The sequence below is a fragment of the Cyprinus carpio genome, chromosome B3 (assembly GCF_018340385.1).
Source record: "Cyprinus carpio isolate SPL01 chromosome B3, ASM1834038v1, whole genome shotgun sequence".
NCBI classification, from domain to species: domain Eukaryota; kingdom Metazoa; phylum Chordata; class Actinopteri; order Cypriniformes; family Cyprinidae; genus Cyprinus; species Cyprinus carpio.
Window position 1 is genome coordinate 42,879,314 of NC_056599.1, and position 18,626 is coordinate 42,897,939.

Here is an 18,626-nt window from a genome sequence, read left to right on the forward strand (position 1 = left end):
GGTCCACTTATGATGTTTCTCTAGCATTGTTAATAATAAATGCATTTAGATTATACCTGTGAATTGTACCATGAAACTACACATCTAAAACTTTGTATAATAAAATGCACCTCAAAGATTTTTTTCTTCCACATTTTTAATGTTCCAATTAAACTCTCTTTTCAGTGCACTGTTACTATGTACTTTATTTAAAGTTGAAAGTGTTTAATGTGAGCTTGAATATCATTTTGCGTCACCTTTTTAGCCACACTGAAAGCAACAATGGATAATCTACCTCAGATATTGAAAATAAAAGGAAAACATTATTAAAACTGTGAACTCTGTGTGAACAAACAAGTGTATTACATGATAAAAAAAAGAATATAGTCACATATAGGATATGTATTTTAAATAATGGTAAAATGGTTTAATTTTTCTAAATTATATTTCTGTGTGTACCCATCTATGTTATTGTGAAGACTGGGAGATCAGATTTCTAAAATGGAAATTGGGGACATTTTCTTGTCCAATGGTCAAAATATCATTGAAATTTACTTTCTTGTTTCACGTTCTGGGAACCAATAATTGTTAGCTAGGTTACTGTCTGATTTTGGGAAAGAACAAACAAAACTCCATTAACTAACCAGATAGCTAATATCTGATATAATGCCATAACAACACCTTATTACCATAATTATAGGAATTTGCCTTCAAACTTCAAAACTTGATGGACGAAATGGGGCATTTGGTTGGCTATGGACTGGGAGATTCTTTTCTCATCCCATTAACATTAATGAGCAAGCACAGGAATTCATTTTCTGCTCCTATGAACAGTAAAGCTTGCTTCCTTTGATTTGATTGGTCATCTCGATCATTAATGGGTTAGTTCACCCAAAAATGAATATTATGTCATTAATGACTCACCCTCATGTCGCTCTAAAACCCGTGAGCACCTCTGTCTATCTTCGAACACAGTTTCAAGATATTTTAGATTTAGTCTCAAAAGATAGAAAGGTAGAAGAAATATCAAAGAAGTCTATGACATCAGAGGGTCCATTAGAATTTTTTGAAGCATCGAAAATACATTTTTGGTCCAAAAAATAACGCACTTTATTCAGCATTGTCTCTTCTTCCGGTCTGTTATGGAAAAGGCTCAATTTATGCTGCTGACATGTTTTCTGGCATGCCCAATAACAAAGATAACACGTCAGCGGCGTCACTGCAGTGTTGTGAACGTTATTTTTGGACTAAAATACTTTTAAGCCTTCAATAAATTCAACAGACCCTCTGATGTCACACGGACTACTTTGATTATGTTTTTATTACCTTTCTGGGCGTGGACAGTATACCGCATACATTCTCAATGAAGGGACAGAAAGCTCTCAGACTAAATCTAAAATATCTTAAACTGTGTTCCGAAGATGAACAGAGGTCTTATGTGGTTGGAACGGCATGAGGGTGAGCCATTAATGACAATTTTCATTTTTGGGTGAACTAATGTCACGCCCAGACTGGGGGTGTGAAGGCAATCCCTGTCAGCCGACACCCCCACTACCACCCTTCTTGAGGAGCTACCCATTACTCAGAGAAAAGGCAGACCACAAGAATTCAAAGTTAACACGTTTATTAATTTATTTAAAAGAAATGTCTCTAAAAGCAGTACGAGCTTCCTCCCTAGAGACTGAATGATGGTGTGTGTGGCTCTAGTTCCCCTCCTCCACTACCAACACAGTAAGGTGAATACAGCCCGAATAGCTCACGCACCAGATGGCGACAGCTTGGTGGTAACTCCGTTCCTAGAGTTCACAGGCTGAATATCATCAGTGGCTGTCTCCATTCCGTGGCTCAGTGGGGTTTCAGCACCAATTCAGTGACTCTACAGTACTTCAGCACAGATTCAATATGAATGGTCGAGTCAGTGGATACTCAATTCCATATGTTACGGGGTCCTACAATGGTAGCAGATCGACAACAGCAGATAACTCACGTCAGTAACTCTGCAGGCTTTTCACTAAACTCTGACAGAGAGAGAAAGGAGGTACATATAGGTCACACCGTTAACAGGCTCTTCACTGGGTTCAGACAGAATGGAGGTCGCATTATACTTCACTGCTTCCAGCAGGTTCTTCAGGTGGACTCCGACAGAGAGAATGAGAGAGGTATGTACACTCACAGCTTTAGCAGGCTCTTCACTGAATTCAAACAGAGAGAAGAGAGTTGCATATATTTCACAGTTCTAACAAGCTCTTCAACTTCACAGCTTTAACAGTTTGAACAAGCTCTTCAACTTCACAGCTTTAATGGGCTTGTCACTGGATTCAGACAGAATGGAGGGTACGTATAATTCACAGTTCTAATCACTTATTCTCCTTTCTTCATCACCCAGGACAAGGCTTGCCCAAATGAACAACACCGCTTTGTCGAGGGATTATAGGCTAATCGCCCGTTACACTCTGCAGCATCCCACACTCGTTGAATACACTACAACACACCTCAATTCACTGCGTGATAATTGGAACTCAGCACAGCATGCCCAAACCTCAAATCCTTAAAGCAGAGTGCGGGCCCACACACAACCCCAACTGATGTTCTCTCCATGCGTTGATACAAAACAGGGCTCTGGCTGTTGTGTCATTCCCAAACATCCATCCTCAGCAACTAGACAGAGAGTCATGAACTTCAACAGTATGTCAACGCAGTGCTTCTTCATAGATTAACTATGAACCAGAATAACCAGACACTTATCTCAAATTAATCCAGTCTCTCTCTGCCTCCGATTCCTTGCTTGCTGTGTCACTGCTGCCTCCCCACAAATCCTTCCTCCGTTCTCCTCTAACATCAACTTCTTTTATTTCCCTCTTGGTCCAATCGCCTGCTTACATATTTTCCCCCAGACAGCTGCCAGCGATTACCCTCATTATCTTCTATTCCAGCGTATTTTTGCTGCTTCCGTGTATCCCCGGAACCGTGCTTGTGTTACACGGAAGTGTTCCCCGCCACAACAACAACCTCGGCATATAGTTCCGGCCTTCGTCACCCCGTGACACTAACCCTTTAATGAGCACTGTTATGCTGCCTTCACGTGCTATCAGAAATTTCCCTCTTATAAAGTCGTGATTACCAGCTTGGTAGTGACTTGCGTGTGTCTTGGTAAAATGTTATTTAAACCCACATGCTACACTAACAGAAAGAAGAAGAAAAATGCAAACAGTAACTAATTTTAATATTGACAATGTAAGTGGAAAGCTGCACTGTAAAAATGTTTTCTTGTTTTTTTTTTTTGTAAATATCACTGAAAAAACACAAATGTCCTGAAACAATTTCCAATGCGTACATGGCGAAATCTATCAGTATTGTTATAAAAAACATAAAACAATGCCTGCCCTGATATATATAATGGCCATGCACAAGTCCATAATTCTCTTTAATGGGCCCACACAACTATCAAAACTAAAACAACAGAATAAAAAAAACAAAAAAAAAATAAAAAAAAAAACAAAGAATAAAAAACACACGCCCTGGTGGATATTTCATTCCACCGCGTATCAAGGTCCCTGATGGAAGTCGTGGCCTAATGGTTAGAGAGTCGGACTCCCAATCGAATGGAAGTCGTGGCCTAATGGTTAGAGAGTCGGACTCCCAATCGAAGGGTTGTGAGTTCGAGTCTCTGGCCGGCAGGAATTGTGGGTGGGGGGAGTGCATGTACAGTTCTCTCTCCACCTTCAATACCCTCGACTTAGGTGCCCTTGAGCAAGGCATCGAACTAGCGCTGCTCCCCCAGGCGCCGCAGCATAAATGGCTGCCCACTGCTCCGGTGTGTAGTTCACAGTGTGTGTGTGTGTTCACTGCTCTGTGATCTTGCACTTCCTAAGGGTTAAAAAAATATCACCAAATTTTCATTTTTGGATGCACTATTTCTTTAACTTACATTTACATTTTTAATTGTTACAATTGTTCTGGACAGCGACCTTTGGAAAGCTAATTTTATTTTCACCCATTTAAAAATATTACAAAAAAAATGTTAATATAAGGATTGTCTTCATTCATCTAAATCAATTTAAATGAATACATTTACACATCCAAAAAAATAAAGAAAAACCAAAAAACACAAATAAAAAAAAAAAAATCATTTCAATACAACTTCTTTATATAGTGTTTATTAAATTAATTTTTATTTTATAGTAATGTTTAAACTATTTTTCCATAGGGTTATGGTTTAACTTTGCTGCCTAGAGGCTACTAGACTGTCCATTAAGAAAACAGGACTAGCTTGGATGAAAATATTTGAAGTGGAAGACCAAGCCTTCAAAACTCACATGCGATTAAGCAAACAAAAGTTTGACTACTTCTGCAGTAAACTGAGAGAGAACAGGGCCTCCATGAAAAACCATCCAAAAAGAGGTCCTGAAAGGATTCCACTGGAGAAAAAAGTCTTACTATTTCTGTGGTATCTGGCAAATATATAGAACTCCTTTAGGGAGATGCTCGAACAAATTTAATGTAAGTCAAGGAGCCGCACATAATGTTGTCATAGGGCTGCCCTGAGCAATCTTCTGAGCATTTCTGTTTCAAAGGATGTGTGGCATTGATGGCATTGTGGGTGCCACTGATGGTTGCCACATTCGAATTCAGAGACCATCAGTGAAGGGGAGGTGATCTCATTTGTAGGCCTACTACTAAGGTTCTGTTACAAAGCAGCATTGATGACCTGGGAATGTTTACAGACATTTTGCAGGCCAACAAGATGGAGTTAATTGCTTTGAGTTTCACCCTTCTACTCTACCTGGAGACAGAAGCTGGGGGAATACCAACTACTCTCGAAGACAGCTCATGTCAACAACAGCTTCTCTTTTGTTGTCACCCCTAAAACGCAGGGTTTCTTGGTACCCTATCACGGGAGATCAGTGCTCTGCCAAAACAACTTCTTTTGACCTCGTCCCCATTTTTTATTGTTGAATTCAGTTCAGAGAGGGCTTTTGGGAGATCTGCATGGTCCTTCATCAAAAGTTTGATCTCTACTAAATCCTTGATTTGAAGGCAGGCTCACTTCGGCAGTATTTGTTTCACCTATTTTTAAAAAACACACACACAAATATACTTTAAAACATAATTTCTTTCTGTCTTCAGTGTCACATGATCCTTCAGAAATCATTCTAATATGCTGATTTATTATCAGTGTTGGAAACAGTTGTGCTGCTTAATAATTTTTTCTAACCTGTGATACTTTTTTCATGATTTTTGATGAATAAAAAGTAAATAGATCATGATACATCACAAAATTGTACTTTTAAAAATGCAATATACCTACCTTCAGAGCTGCTGTTTGTGGATGTTACAGGTATAACATGGAGAGCAGTTGTGAAATCTGCATCAACATAGAGAGTGGCGTCTCCTTCTCATTTGGGTGATTGGTTGGGTCATTTCCTGGTCCCAGAAAATCACACAATCACTGGCACAAACTAGCAGTATTTGACAAAAGCAGTGTTATTATAATCCCATTCACAACAAAGGCATAATGCAGACAAAAATAAGGTTGCTCACGGAATAAAATGGTAAGAATAAGAAAGGTACTTTATTTATGCTTATTTTATTTATAGAGTTGATCATTGTTTCATTTACAGACTTGTTGTGAGGTGATTTTAAAGATTTATGTACAATATTGTGATTTCATAGTTTTGTTTGCAGTTTGTGAAAATATGTAGTTTAATTTAAATATTTTATATGGTTTAAAAATTATGAGAAAAGAGAACTTAATATGTGAAAATGTTTTTAAGGACTGTCAGTTGATTAAAATTTTTAATCAAATTAACTGAATGTGTTGAATTTACTGTAAATTAGGCACAGAAGCTAATTTAAAGCTATTATTGTGTTAAATGGTGTAGTATCAAGTAGGCATTACAAATAGTAGATTTAGAAAGAAATATTTTATTTAAATCAAGATTTAAATCAAAATTTATTACAGAAACATTTAGACTATAACAGGCCAATATAAACTTTGGAATGAAAAAATAAGAGAGAGAAAGTGAGAAACATCTCCAATGTTTTTGTCCATGCAATAAGAGTCATTGGTAAAGTAATTGGTTTTGTTACCAACAGTCTTCAAAATACCTTGTTTTTTGCAAAGTTTGAAAATACATTAGGGCAAGTAAATGATAACAGGATAAAACATTTTGTCTGAAATTAATTTAATATTTCTTTATTATTATTTATTGAATAATACTTCAAATTAGAAACTAAAATTTGCAGCAGGTGGCAGTAAATGTCTTTATGAGTCATACATTCATTTGATTAATTTAAACAGCTGATACATTTATGAATGGGTCTTTGAATGATTGGTTCTGTGTTTCATTTAAAAGATGGATTCATTCACAAATGAATCATTGCTGTGTTGATTGGAGATTGGAGAACAGTTTTGCTGTAGCTGTATAGATACTTTCATTGGAAAATTGAGCAAAAATGCGATATTCTTATTTACTGAACTGTTGTATATCCATTTATTTACTGAACTGCTGAATAAAATCGCATTTCAATTTGTGACATTCGGGACAAAAACAGTAATCATGTGATATTGCATATGATATAAGGATTGTATAATATAAATATGACACAAAAACTCATACAGGAGCATTTTTGAAACAATATCTTGAATTTTTACGGTGTTATTGTATTTATGGAGTTGTTGCCATGCATAATATTTATTAACAGTCAACTGTATAAAATGTAAGATGATGTACAGGTCTGTGTGATTGTGTTAAAATATCTTAATTGTGTTATTTTTAAATAAATAAGTTAATTTGTTATATTGACAGCCTTATTTGTTAACTTTATCACTTTTTAGTTTTACTTTACGTTTTATTTTTCCTAAAATATATAATTGATTTTCAAAAGTGCATTTATTGTAGTTGGAAAGTAATTTCATAGTAAATATTTATTAATAATTTATTGACCTTTGAAAACAACTGAATGTATTCAAAGTAAATGTTTAATTAATGTGTAAATGTTTCTGTTTTAGTTTTTGTCTTTTTTGAAGTGTGATATTCAAATCAACAATAGATAAAGATGTATATTTATAGGCCTATTATAAATTATATTTGTACTTACAGATGATTATTAAATTAGTCTTTACAGATAGTTGCTTATTTTCTGAAAAACATGCAGAGATATTGTGACATGTTTTTTTTTTTTTCTAAAGTATATATTTAAAGTTTTTTAATATTGATTCATGAAGAAAAGTGAACATTAACAGCTTTTCATGTTTACACTGTGCATTACGTATGTGTTGTTTGTACAACTTATTGGTAAATTGCAATTTTAAAAAAAGGTTTTTTTTTTTGTTTGTTTTTTTGGAGGTTTGAGTAAATCATATAAAACCAGCAACTGAATTGGTGGAAGTTAAATATTGAAAACAACAGGATGCATACAAATTCAGTTGTGGGATAGCGTAGTAGGCAAGCTAATCAATGGGAAGAGTTATTGCATCCTCAAGTGTATCCACCTGGCAATATGCAGGAATCCTCTTTCTGGGCAATTCCGCGTAGTAGGAAGATTGAAGAGGTGGAAGGTATCCTCCACTTTCTAGATAGTAAATGAAGATTTCACCAGTAGAAGAAAATGCCTGGCTTGGTAAATGGATTTCAGTCCACAAGGAAATTTCCATTGTTGTCATAGATGTGCACTTTAGCAAAGTGTTACAACTACGAATGTATTGCAAAAGGGAATGTGTCCCTAGCAGGCAGTTTTGGTGAAGATGAAGTCAAACTTGTGCTGAAACGGTATTTGGATGATGAGAAACTTTTGCACTTACTTGCATACAGCCAAGATGTGGAAGAGCCCCTGTTGAGCATAGAAAAATGCTAAATAAAAACACAAAACAACTGTCGTTTCTCTAGAGAAAACAGCAATTGATACATCGACAGCGTCTATTCAGGAAGAAGCACCAGGTACAGGCTCTGTACAGCAAGAAGTAACTTCAGTCTCAATGGTGAGAGAAATAACTGAAGATTCAAATGAGGGTGGAAGTACCTGCAATCTCTAAGAGAGGCACAAGGGCCCTTAATTGCTACAGTTGTGGACCAAAGAGTTAGATGAAGATATAGTGGATGTAGTGGTAATAATGCAGAATTTGGGAAGAACTAGTAGGTATAACATCAGGGGTAATGTCAATGGACATTTATTGAATGTGTTAATCTTTGTGGTTTTATGATGTCAAATGTCATGTAAGTAGTTTTTTGTGGTCTGTCTCTTTTGTCTTTCTTACATACTGACATGGAACACTTTTTGTTCTGTATTCACGTTGAGCATATCTTTCTCTCTCTGTCGCTTCAATTCTTTCCTCTCCTATAGTTTGTGTATATACAGTCTGTGTGTGTCTATTGCTGTTCTCTTATCTGTTTATATATTCACACTCTTTCTCTCTAATTGTCACTAACACATTTATGTCACACTGCAATATATAGACACACACACACATGATTTCTCACACATGACGTTATATATATGTACACATGCTGTGTCTTTTAGACACATGGAAACACTACATTCCATTCAATTCATGTTTGTGTTCCTAAAGCAGTAAAAATAGACAAAACATGCAAGAAAATATGAAGAAAAAAATAAACAAAGAGAATGCATTTTTTGATGAATAGGTATAAGAATACTGTAGTATAGAATACAGAGGTGGGGGACTTGAGTCACATGACTTTGACTCGAGAGTCTGACTCGAAGCTCACAATTTTCAGGACTCTTGCGACTTGCTTGATTAAAGTATGAAAATGACTTTGACTTGAGAACAAGTTACTTGAGACTTGACTTGACTTGAAGTGGAAGACTCGAATAAATGACTTGAACTTATAATGGAAGCAAGCAGCAATAAAAATTCGTAAAAAAAAAAAAAATATTTGTGGCGCCAGCACCACTGATCCAAGCGTCTGTGCCTTTAATGCTGCACAGATTCAAAAAACCACGCATGGAAACATGGCGAACCCAGTAGTCCGGAAATACAAGTAGTCTCGCTTTGGCTTTGCTGAACTGGACCTTACTAATAAAAAAAGATTGCCAGGTGCAATATATGTAACGCGGGTATATCCGATACGATTAACTACAGCGTCAAATTCCCATTTTGACATTCTCTAGGAAACCACAAGGAAAGGTAAGAAAGTACATCTCTTTATGGTCAGTTTCAACTAAGATCTATAACGCATTACTAATGTAATGAATTATCTTTTCTGTTTGTCATAATTTGGCCTTGGTCGCATATTATGTTTTTTTTCTTATTAGAAATGTGACTAGTATCATCACTGATACATCTCTCATAAATTCATGTATTGGGGAATTTGGCTATAACAGTGGCGTGGAGGCTGAATTTTAATGTTGATGGGCATCTTAAAAAATGAGCCGGCTGCTCTATATTACATGTAGGCTATAATGTCTGTATTAAATGTGGCATTTTCAAGTGTTTGTGTGGACTGAGTGTAAAGCTAAAAAGCATTGTGCTTTATACCATACTGCATGACAGGCTAACATGGAAGCTACCGATGTGATCACTAGCACCTAAAAAATTTCTAAGAGTTTTTTTTTTTTTTGGTCATACAGATAAGAATAATTACAGCTGTATTACATTTACATATTGAAGATTTTTCAATAATTAGTTTATAAGGTTATTATTAGCCCTTATACATGCTTAAGTTTAACATTCTATCAGTAACTTACATACAAGTATTTACATTTCTGTGTCTATGTAAACATGAAAAGGTGTGACTGCTGGAACCAAACTTTACGTGCATACATCAGTAAATGATCATCACTTAAATTAATTTATATTTACAATAGATTTTCCTTAAATTACAGTATATGTTTGTGCATACGAAAATAAATATGTTTTAATGTTTACAATTAATGTTAGTGTTTACAGTTTTCCCTGATTGGTTTTGTATTTTTTTTTAATCCATGCAGATATGATGAATATCTCAAATCCAAGATACACTGCAGTGATCTAAAGCAGCCGACCACATCACAGTTCATTGTGCCCCAGACTACTACATATCGAGTCAGCCACCTCCTCGACAAAAAAGCCATTATTGAAGCAATAATATCTGATCTGATCATTTACTTGCAGCATGCCCCTGTCTATCACTGACAACAAGCACTTCATTCACTTTTTCCATTATGGACAAAAGATGCTCGCAGTGAGCCACAGAACCATCACCTCAAGACTTGACACTCAGGTGGAAAGTTAATGTGTCATTAGCTGTATAAGACAAAGCCGTCAGCTGTAAGAGATGATGGATGAGGAGATTGGAAATGGGGATTAAGAAGAGAAGAGAAAGTTTTTGAAAGAGTGTCCAGGCATCACTGTGGCTACCAATTTTGTTGTGGTAGTATGATGTTTCAGCAGCGAAGACATTTGCAGAGAAGGAAGAGATGAGAGACTGATACACACTGGGGTGTCAGTAGAGAGTTTCCTGATTGCTGCTCCATTTCCTCTCTGCAGCCCTGAGTTTAGAGCGGCGTTCACGGAGAGACATCGGACAGCCAGGGAGCAGATGAGGCTAAAAAGCGTGCAGGTCTGAGCCTATTGGCAGGCAAAAAGTTGTCCAAGTTGATGAAGAAGAGCAAATCAAAAGGAATGAAACCTGGGCTGTTGCTTATACCACAATAAGCAGAAGAAATCCACTCATTTCAAGCCCACACCTGCCCAGCTCAACCATCACCTAGATAATTGTGAAGGCCAGAACTGCCTTTTGTTTTTGGGAATGAACAAGGAGAACAAGGAGAAAATGCCTTCACTGTTCCAAATCGCAATAGGTGTGCTAGCTGTACCTGCTTCCAAGCGCACCTGTCGAAATGCGTGTGTTCGGTCAAGGGGGGATTATTATGCGGCCCCATAGCTCACAACTTAGTGCCATTGTCTTGTAGAGCCTGGCTTTTCTATAAATGCAACACATTTTTAGACCGCTTCAATTAAATTCTGAATTAGGACAGATTGGATTATACATCTTAGACTGGATACAACTCAAGCGCTTTGTGTAAACAACACGAATTTAATTTTATTTTCCAGATATCACTGAAGCTGAGATATGCATATGATTCATATATAGCAAAATGTATAATGAATAGCATACATAATAAATGTATACAAATTTAATCTTTTCTGTGCAAAAAATAAATATGTATGAAAAACTTTACCTCTATTTTAATTCTGTGACTGACTTTGAAACTTTTTAGGACTCGACTTGACTTGCTTAAGGTGAACCCTTGACTTGCTTGATTTATTTGAACTGTGACTTGAGACTTGACTCAAGACTTGATGGTTAAGACTTGAAACTTGCTTGGACTTGACCATGTGTGACTTGTCCCCCCACCTCTAATAGAATATGTGCTTTCATATGTATTTTCATGTTGTAACAAATCATTACACTCTGATGCTGTCAGTTTTTTTTCTTTCACTTTATCACTTACAACAAACCAATAAGTAAATAAATAACAGATTTTCAGACCAAGTCATTATATTAATTATCCTTATTTATTTATTTGAATGAAAATCACAAAGATGATGATGAAAAAAGGGTGTGGTCTAAAAAAGAAGACAAAAAAAAAAAACAGGTAGTGAAGGGGAGCTCTTTAGCTCAGTCTGCGGAAGTGGGGAGCCAGGTGGAAATGGCGGAACTGAGTTGCTCTGCGTTTGCATGGAATATTTGAGGTAGTCTTTGGAGTATAACTGTTATCGCTTGAGTTTCAATCCTGGAGGAATACACCAGGAAGATCGCGTTGATATCTTTGGATGTACCTGCACGAGGAGTTGAAGCAATCGAAGCACAATACCAGAGTTCATCAAAACGCAAAACGGGTTTGGGGATTTCTGTTTCTACTCTCGTTTAACTCGACTGCTGACCAAATAATTTTTGCACAAAATCCCTATTTGAATTTCAAAAATAGAAGAGATCAAATACTATTTCCACGCTTTTAAAGCTTTTGTCATTCTCGCATTCCTTTATAAAATTTATAGGCCCTAGCCCTAGACAGAAGTCTATATATAATTTTTTGGTTGTTTGTTTTTGACAAACTTTGATTGATTATTTTTATTATTTATTAGTTATGAAACTGTGATCTAAGGTTTTTTTTTTTTAGATCATTATACTTCATAATTTACTGTCTTATCTCTGCTTAGTCGGATAATAATTTGTGTTTATTACAGCACTGAAAACAGCAGACAGAAGTTCAAATGGGAGAAGGAGGACTACATATCTACGATCATGAACTTTAATGCAGATATTTGGTATTGGCCTCAGCTGCTTTGCTGGTGTCTTGGTCCAGTGAAGGAGATGGTAATAACTTAGTAAAGTCTGCTGGGTCATTAGAAAAGATCACCTGATACTTAAAGATATTATCATGATTTTTATTGGGTTTCTGGTCAAGTGACAAAACGTAATTCCTAGGGGACATTTCTTTTATGACATCACAAAACCGAATTACAGGTGGAATTAGATTTTGTGAATTATGTTAAGTACATCTACGAACAACATAAAAGCCTACTGAAACACAAAAAACAGTTTAGACAATGTGACACCACAATAAAAACAGAGAGGCCCACACACCAGAGGCATAGGTGACGCTGCTTTTTCTCCTCACATAGATAGTTCAGTGACAGAAGGTTCATCTTTAATATATAATGTAATGAACAGAAAATAGGACACTCTGTAACATCTCACTGTTACTGAGCTTATCAATGCCTTAAAAGCAGTATGGTGTCGAATCTCTCATTCATCAACCAAGTTTCACTTGTATGGAACCCAGAAACCAACCCTAAAATCAGGGTAGAGCGGCTGAGTGAATGTGGTCTGGACTGTGTGGATGAGGCTCATGTTGTCACGAAGTACGCTGTAGAAGGGACAGAGTTCCTGCACTGGGATCCACAAACACTCCCTATTTCTAATGGCTGGGAACCCAACTTTCAGTGAGTTCAGTCCTCAATGTTATTGTGTATGAATGAATAATCTGGAGGAAGTGCAGATCAAACTCCAGGACTTAGCATTACGTCCAAACACACACTCCGCTGCCCAATCCCTTCCTGTTTGATGCTCTTATATGACACTGATATAAACACAAACGTACCCACTCCACTCAATCTCCCAGTAACAGCGTCCACACACTCTCTCTCTACAAAACACCTGAAACCACTGATCAAATCTGTCAGGATGATCAGGATACAGCTGCGCTTTGTCAGGGTTAGCAATCACTCTGTTGCTCTCAGACCAGACAGAGATGTTTATTCATTGTGTTCAGATCCAGAGTGAGGCTGATGGGAAATCTGATAGAGATAAAAACAAATCAGAGTAAGGAATTATGAATCCCTTTAATCTTTTTATGTAGCTCAACTCTTCACGTTCAGTATATCATCAGTGTCTCATTACAGCTTACCAGATATCCTGAGCAAATCATCATTAACATCATCAATTATGAAAGTCTTATTTCACCTTTACAGGAAGAACATGAACACACTCAGTGAGTTTTTCTGCTCGTTTTCTTAGTGACTTACATTGTAGGAAGTCGTTTCTGGTCTTCGGAACAGTGTTGGTGAATGTGACTGTGGAAATCAACAGACATGAAGAGAAAATGATACTGCATCCATTCCTAAGACATTTCTAATATGATGTTCTACATGATATGAGGTGATGAACTCATTTCTGAGAGCAGATGAATCTCCATGACGTTACCTCTGTCAGAGATCTTTTTAATCTCTTCTTTGCAGAAATCCTGCAGTTTGTCTCTCAGCTGACGGACGACAGAATTCTCTCAAGGCCAGCCTCAAAAGAGAAGAGGGGAAACTGGAAGGATTGTCATTTCCCATTTCCACAGTTTCTCTCAGGAGGTGCTGTGAGAGACTGGAAACTCTATAGAAAACAGAAATAAAATGCTCCGGTAATTAATGTAACCTTGGTTCTCTGCGACAACAGGAACAAAAATTGGCTAAACTTAACACTATTGGGAAACTCAGTTTCTCTGATATACTGACGCCTGATTTGATAAATGTGGGGACATCTGCATATATACATAAGTGACAGCATCGACTATGCAGTGCTTATTCCTGTTATCTCAGGGTACCCAGGTTATATTAGTAATTCCCTTTTGATGCAGTTCATTCACAATGCGTTAACTTAGTTGCTATGGGGGGAAAAAATCCAATAACGCTATGCAACAACTGCAGAACAAAAAGTCATCCTGCGTGCCAAGCTCTAGAGTGTTCAAGGTGAGGACCCTACTGGTTGTGTGGGCTAATATAAGGGCAAAGCTAACCTGGAACCAGTCAGACCTAGGCCATAAGACTGGAGTCCTCAGGGCAAAAATGGCCCTAACATGCCTGACCACCAGCAGGGGCAGAGATAGTTTAAGCAGACAAAACCTGTTCCGGAAGGGCAGGGACATTCAGGTTACAAAACCTAGCAAAGGTAGATGGCGAAGACCAGCCAGCTGCTGCACAGATATCACTAATGGAAACTCCACTGCACTAGGCCCTGGGGGAGGGCATACCCCTGGTGCAATAGGCTCTTATTCCAATGGGGTACTGTAAGCCCACTGCGGGATAAGCCAGCACTATGGCATCTACTAGCCAGTGGGATAATCTTTGCATCTTAAGGGGCCGTTCACATGTCACACCTAAAATACGTGGAAAACGCTAGGCGTGCCGCTTTCTGCTTTTTCCAAAGCATTCGGGTGCTTGTGCTCCTGAAGCATGTGCCGTTGCTAAGCAACCATGACCTGCGCTCTCCATGAAGACGCAGAAGTTTCAGCAAAGAATAGATTTGCAGCACTAATCCGCATCGCTTCCATTATGAGCGCACCTGCCGCGCATCTACATTTGAAATAATGAACTTGAGTGCACAAAAGACACTATATTATGAATGGTCCCAAATGCCAGTTAAGATGTAAAGATTATCCCACTGGATAGTAGATAATAAACCTGCAGCCCTTTAGAGCTGTCCCTGAAGCACACAAAGCACTGCACAGAGTAAGTGCACATGCTGCTCATCCTACGAAGCAGGAAGAGCTGAGAGGGTAATAACCTGTGAACGGAGTGGAAAGCACTTCAGGCACGTAGCCATTCCTTGGCTGAGGACCACTGTGCATTCCTTAGGCCCACACTCAAGGCAGAAATCACTCACTGAAAATGCTTACAAATTGCCCACTCACTTGACCGACAGGACTTATTACTCCACCCAAAAATGAAAATGTTGTCATTAAACCCCCATGTCGTTCAAAACCCGTAAAAGCTTTGTTCGTCTTCAGAACACAATTTAAGATATTTTAGATGAAAACCGGGAGGCTTGAGACTGTCCCATAGACTGCCAAATAAGTTACACTGTCAAGGTCCAGAAAAGTATGAAGGCATCATCAGAATAACCCATCTGCCATCAGTGGTTCAATCGTAACATTATGAAGCAACGAGAATACTTGTTGTATGCAAATAAAACAAAAATAATGACTTTATTTAACAGTTCCTCTCCTCTGTGTCTCTCCAAATCAGCGTAGCGCTATTTTGGCAATTCTGAGCTGTACGCAGGCGGCTTATGCTCTTCTGTGTCAGCCGTGCTGCACCGATGCGTTAAATACACATAAAAAATGTATCATATTGTCGCTTCCTACACAGAAGAGGGTACGCCATCTGCGTACAGCTCAGAATTGCCAAAATGGCACTATGCTGATTTAGAGAAAGAAAAAGGAGAGGAATTGTTGAATAAAGTAGTTATTTTTGTTTTCTTTGTGTACAGAAAGTATTCTCGTTGCTTCATAACGTTACGGTTGAATCACTGATGTCAGATGGATTATTCTGATGATGCTTTTCATACTTTTCTGGACCTTGACACTGTTATTTACTTGGCAGTCTGTGGTACAGTCTCAAGCCTACCGGTTTTCATCCAAAATATCTTTAATTGTGTTCCGAAGATTACCGAAGCTTTTACGGGTTTGGAACGACATCTAATAAAGTGATTAATGACAAAATGTTCATTTTGGGATGGAGTCTCCCTTTAAGCGAAAGGGGTCCCAATTCTCTTACTGTAGTTGCTCAAATGGAGGGCCTCAATGGGCCCTGAGGACTGTGGATAGATTCCAGGTGGGAATGGTATGAGGGCAAGGCGGATTCAGTCTCCTGGCCCCCTACAAGAACTTCATGACTAACTCATGCTTTCATTGCCATCCAGTCAGCAGGAAAGAGTGTTTGCTATGATGGCCACCATGTATACATTGAGCATGGAAGGAGTGCTCCCCTTATCCAGCAGCTCCTGTATAAAAGACAATACGTCACAAGTCAAAGGAAATATGGACTACTTGAGGGCATAAAGGCATCGAGAACATGGTGATTTGGCCTCTGAAATAATGTTGATGATCCTTACGGGAAGCTGCAGAGGCTGCCATCGTGGGCCCATAAATGTAAACTGCAAAAAGGCTTATTTTACTTAGTACTTTCATCTTGTTATTAGATATTTTTACTTGTATTAAGCAAAATGCACTTAATCTAGTTTTTTTTCCATGTAGCCTGACCAATCCTCAGCGACAAAAGCTACCAATGACATCATCAGCAGCATCCTCCTCGGATATAGCAAAAGAGATCAGACCGCTCTCTTCTGACAAGGGGTGTAGATCCTCATTGGGTAATAGCACTGGGGAATCCTCCTGGGAGGAACAAAACAGGTGAGTGTGAGGGGTGGGGCCGGTGGGGAGGGGTGAGCGAGGTGAGACTCATGCTCTCGCAGTAAGAGCAGTCCATCTAGGTGAGCACTGCTTCAGCGTGGGTGCACCCCAGGCAAGTGACACATTCACTGTGCTCGTTCAGGGCATGCAGGGGAGCCCTGCATGTGCCACACTTGTGGCGTGACATTTTGTAACAAACAGCGCTAAAAATTTGCTCTAATAGAGTGGAAATTGCAAGATGCGCTGATTGAGTGAAGCATTTCTCTGCAATCCAGGGCTATTCTATGGCAAGTAGTAGCCTTCTTTATTTTCTTTCTTTAGAAGCCAGCGAGATGATCTTCGTACCGAAGGAAAAAGATTCTGATGAATGGCATTCAACGCAGACTTGTATAGGCAGACGAACGTTATCAAATCAGGATTCAGTATTTCAGAGAACCTGAGTTTCCCCGTAGCATTAAGTTAATGCAATGTGAGTAAACCATATCAAAAGGGAACTCATCAGCCCCATACTTCACCCAATAACCTGTACTAATATCAAATTTGTGCAGTTCTTGTTGACCTATCTTTAGTAGCTCAGCTCAATCCAGTTCTTTCACAGCATCAGCTACATTTTTCTCATATTCGTTTTATCACATGAAAGCCACAATTTTCTGATATGCTATATGAGAACTTTGTAGTAAATTATGGATGACTTAACCTAAATGTTAATTTCACAAGTCAACAGATCAGTGGTAGGTTTGAGTAGATTTGCTAACGAAAAGCTGTTCAAAGCCATTTATGATTTTTGAGAGGTTAGTGACAGTTTCAAGGTAAGGTTTTGTTTGGTTTGAACAAGCTGAAGCATTACTAATATACAACATCACTTCCTGTTTTGGGACTTCACACTCAGATTCCTCAATGTTTTACACACAAATGGTTATGAAATTAAAAATCAATTTGAACAGATTTTAAGATTTAACTTGATTTTGGTGAACATTATTAAGGGGATCATATGATGCTGCTAAAAAGAATATCATTTTGTGTACTTGGTGTAATGCAATGTGTTTATGCGGTTTAAGGTTAAAAAACACATTATTTTCCACATAATGTACATTATTGTTGCTCCTCTATGACCAGCCTTTCTGAAACTCATTGATTTTTACAAAGCTCATCGGTCTGATAAGCGAGGTGTGCTGTGATTGGCCAATTATCCAGTGCATTGTGATTGGCCGAATACATCAAGCTTGTGACAGAAATGTTACGCCTCTTAACATACTGTGATGCCGTGTCCTGGTGCGATGAGACAAAAACAATAAAACCAATTACAAACGAGGCATTTGTTGCATCCAGTGGGGACATAATTACTGATTATAATGACTTATACGGTCTTTTTACGCATTGCGTTACATTACATATCGCGCCATGTAAACAAAACCATGTTGTGATCAGAGAAACCACAAACAACAAGCCTACTCTACACTGCTCAAAACATGTGTTTGAATTTTCAGTGGCAAATTCTTTTAATATGAAAACGTACTTACAGGCTGTGAGTCAGAAGCGCCAGACTGTCCTTGCAAAGTTGGAATTGCCCCACTTTATAGAAACGACAGCATTGTAGGCTACTCTCCCAGATTAAGTAAAATGCGCTGCACACATCTGAATATTTGGGTTGAACTGTTATGGAACAGTGTTGTAAATACAACTTAACCACTGATTTCTAGTTGAGTCCTCTTTTAGAAGGCCAAACAAAGTAGTTTCGCTTTCACAACGAAAGAGCGTCTCCACGACATGGCGCCGGCGGCAGCAATACTACAGCAAGAATCAAAGGTCTGCCTTCTTTCTTTGCGTGAACATTTGGGCGGTGTTATGCAAATCTTCCCACATAGTGATGTAGACATGGGGGCATGTTTAAACAAGGCGTTTTAGGAGGGCGTGGTCGAGTCTTAACTTTTATAAAGAATATCTCTTTGGGTTTGAGACTT

At 38.1% G+C, this 18,626-nt stretch overlaps 1 pseudogene; it reads right to left on the minus strand.

Annotated features, from left to right (window-relative positions):
• Positions 1-12,752: 12,752 nt before the first annotated feature.
• LOC122136852 lies at positions 12,753-13,284 on the minus strand (annotated as a pseudogene).
• Between the last annotated feature and the right edge of the window lie 5,342 nt (positions 13,285-18,626).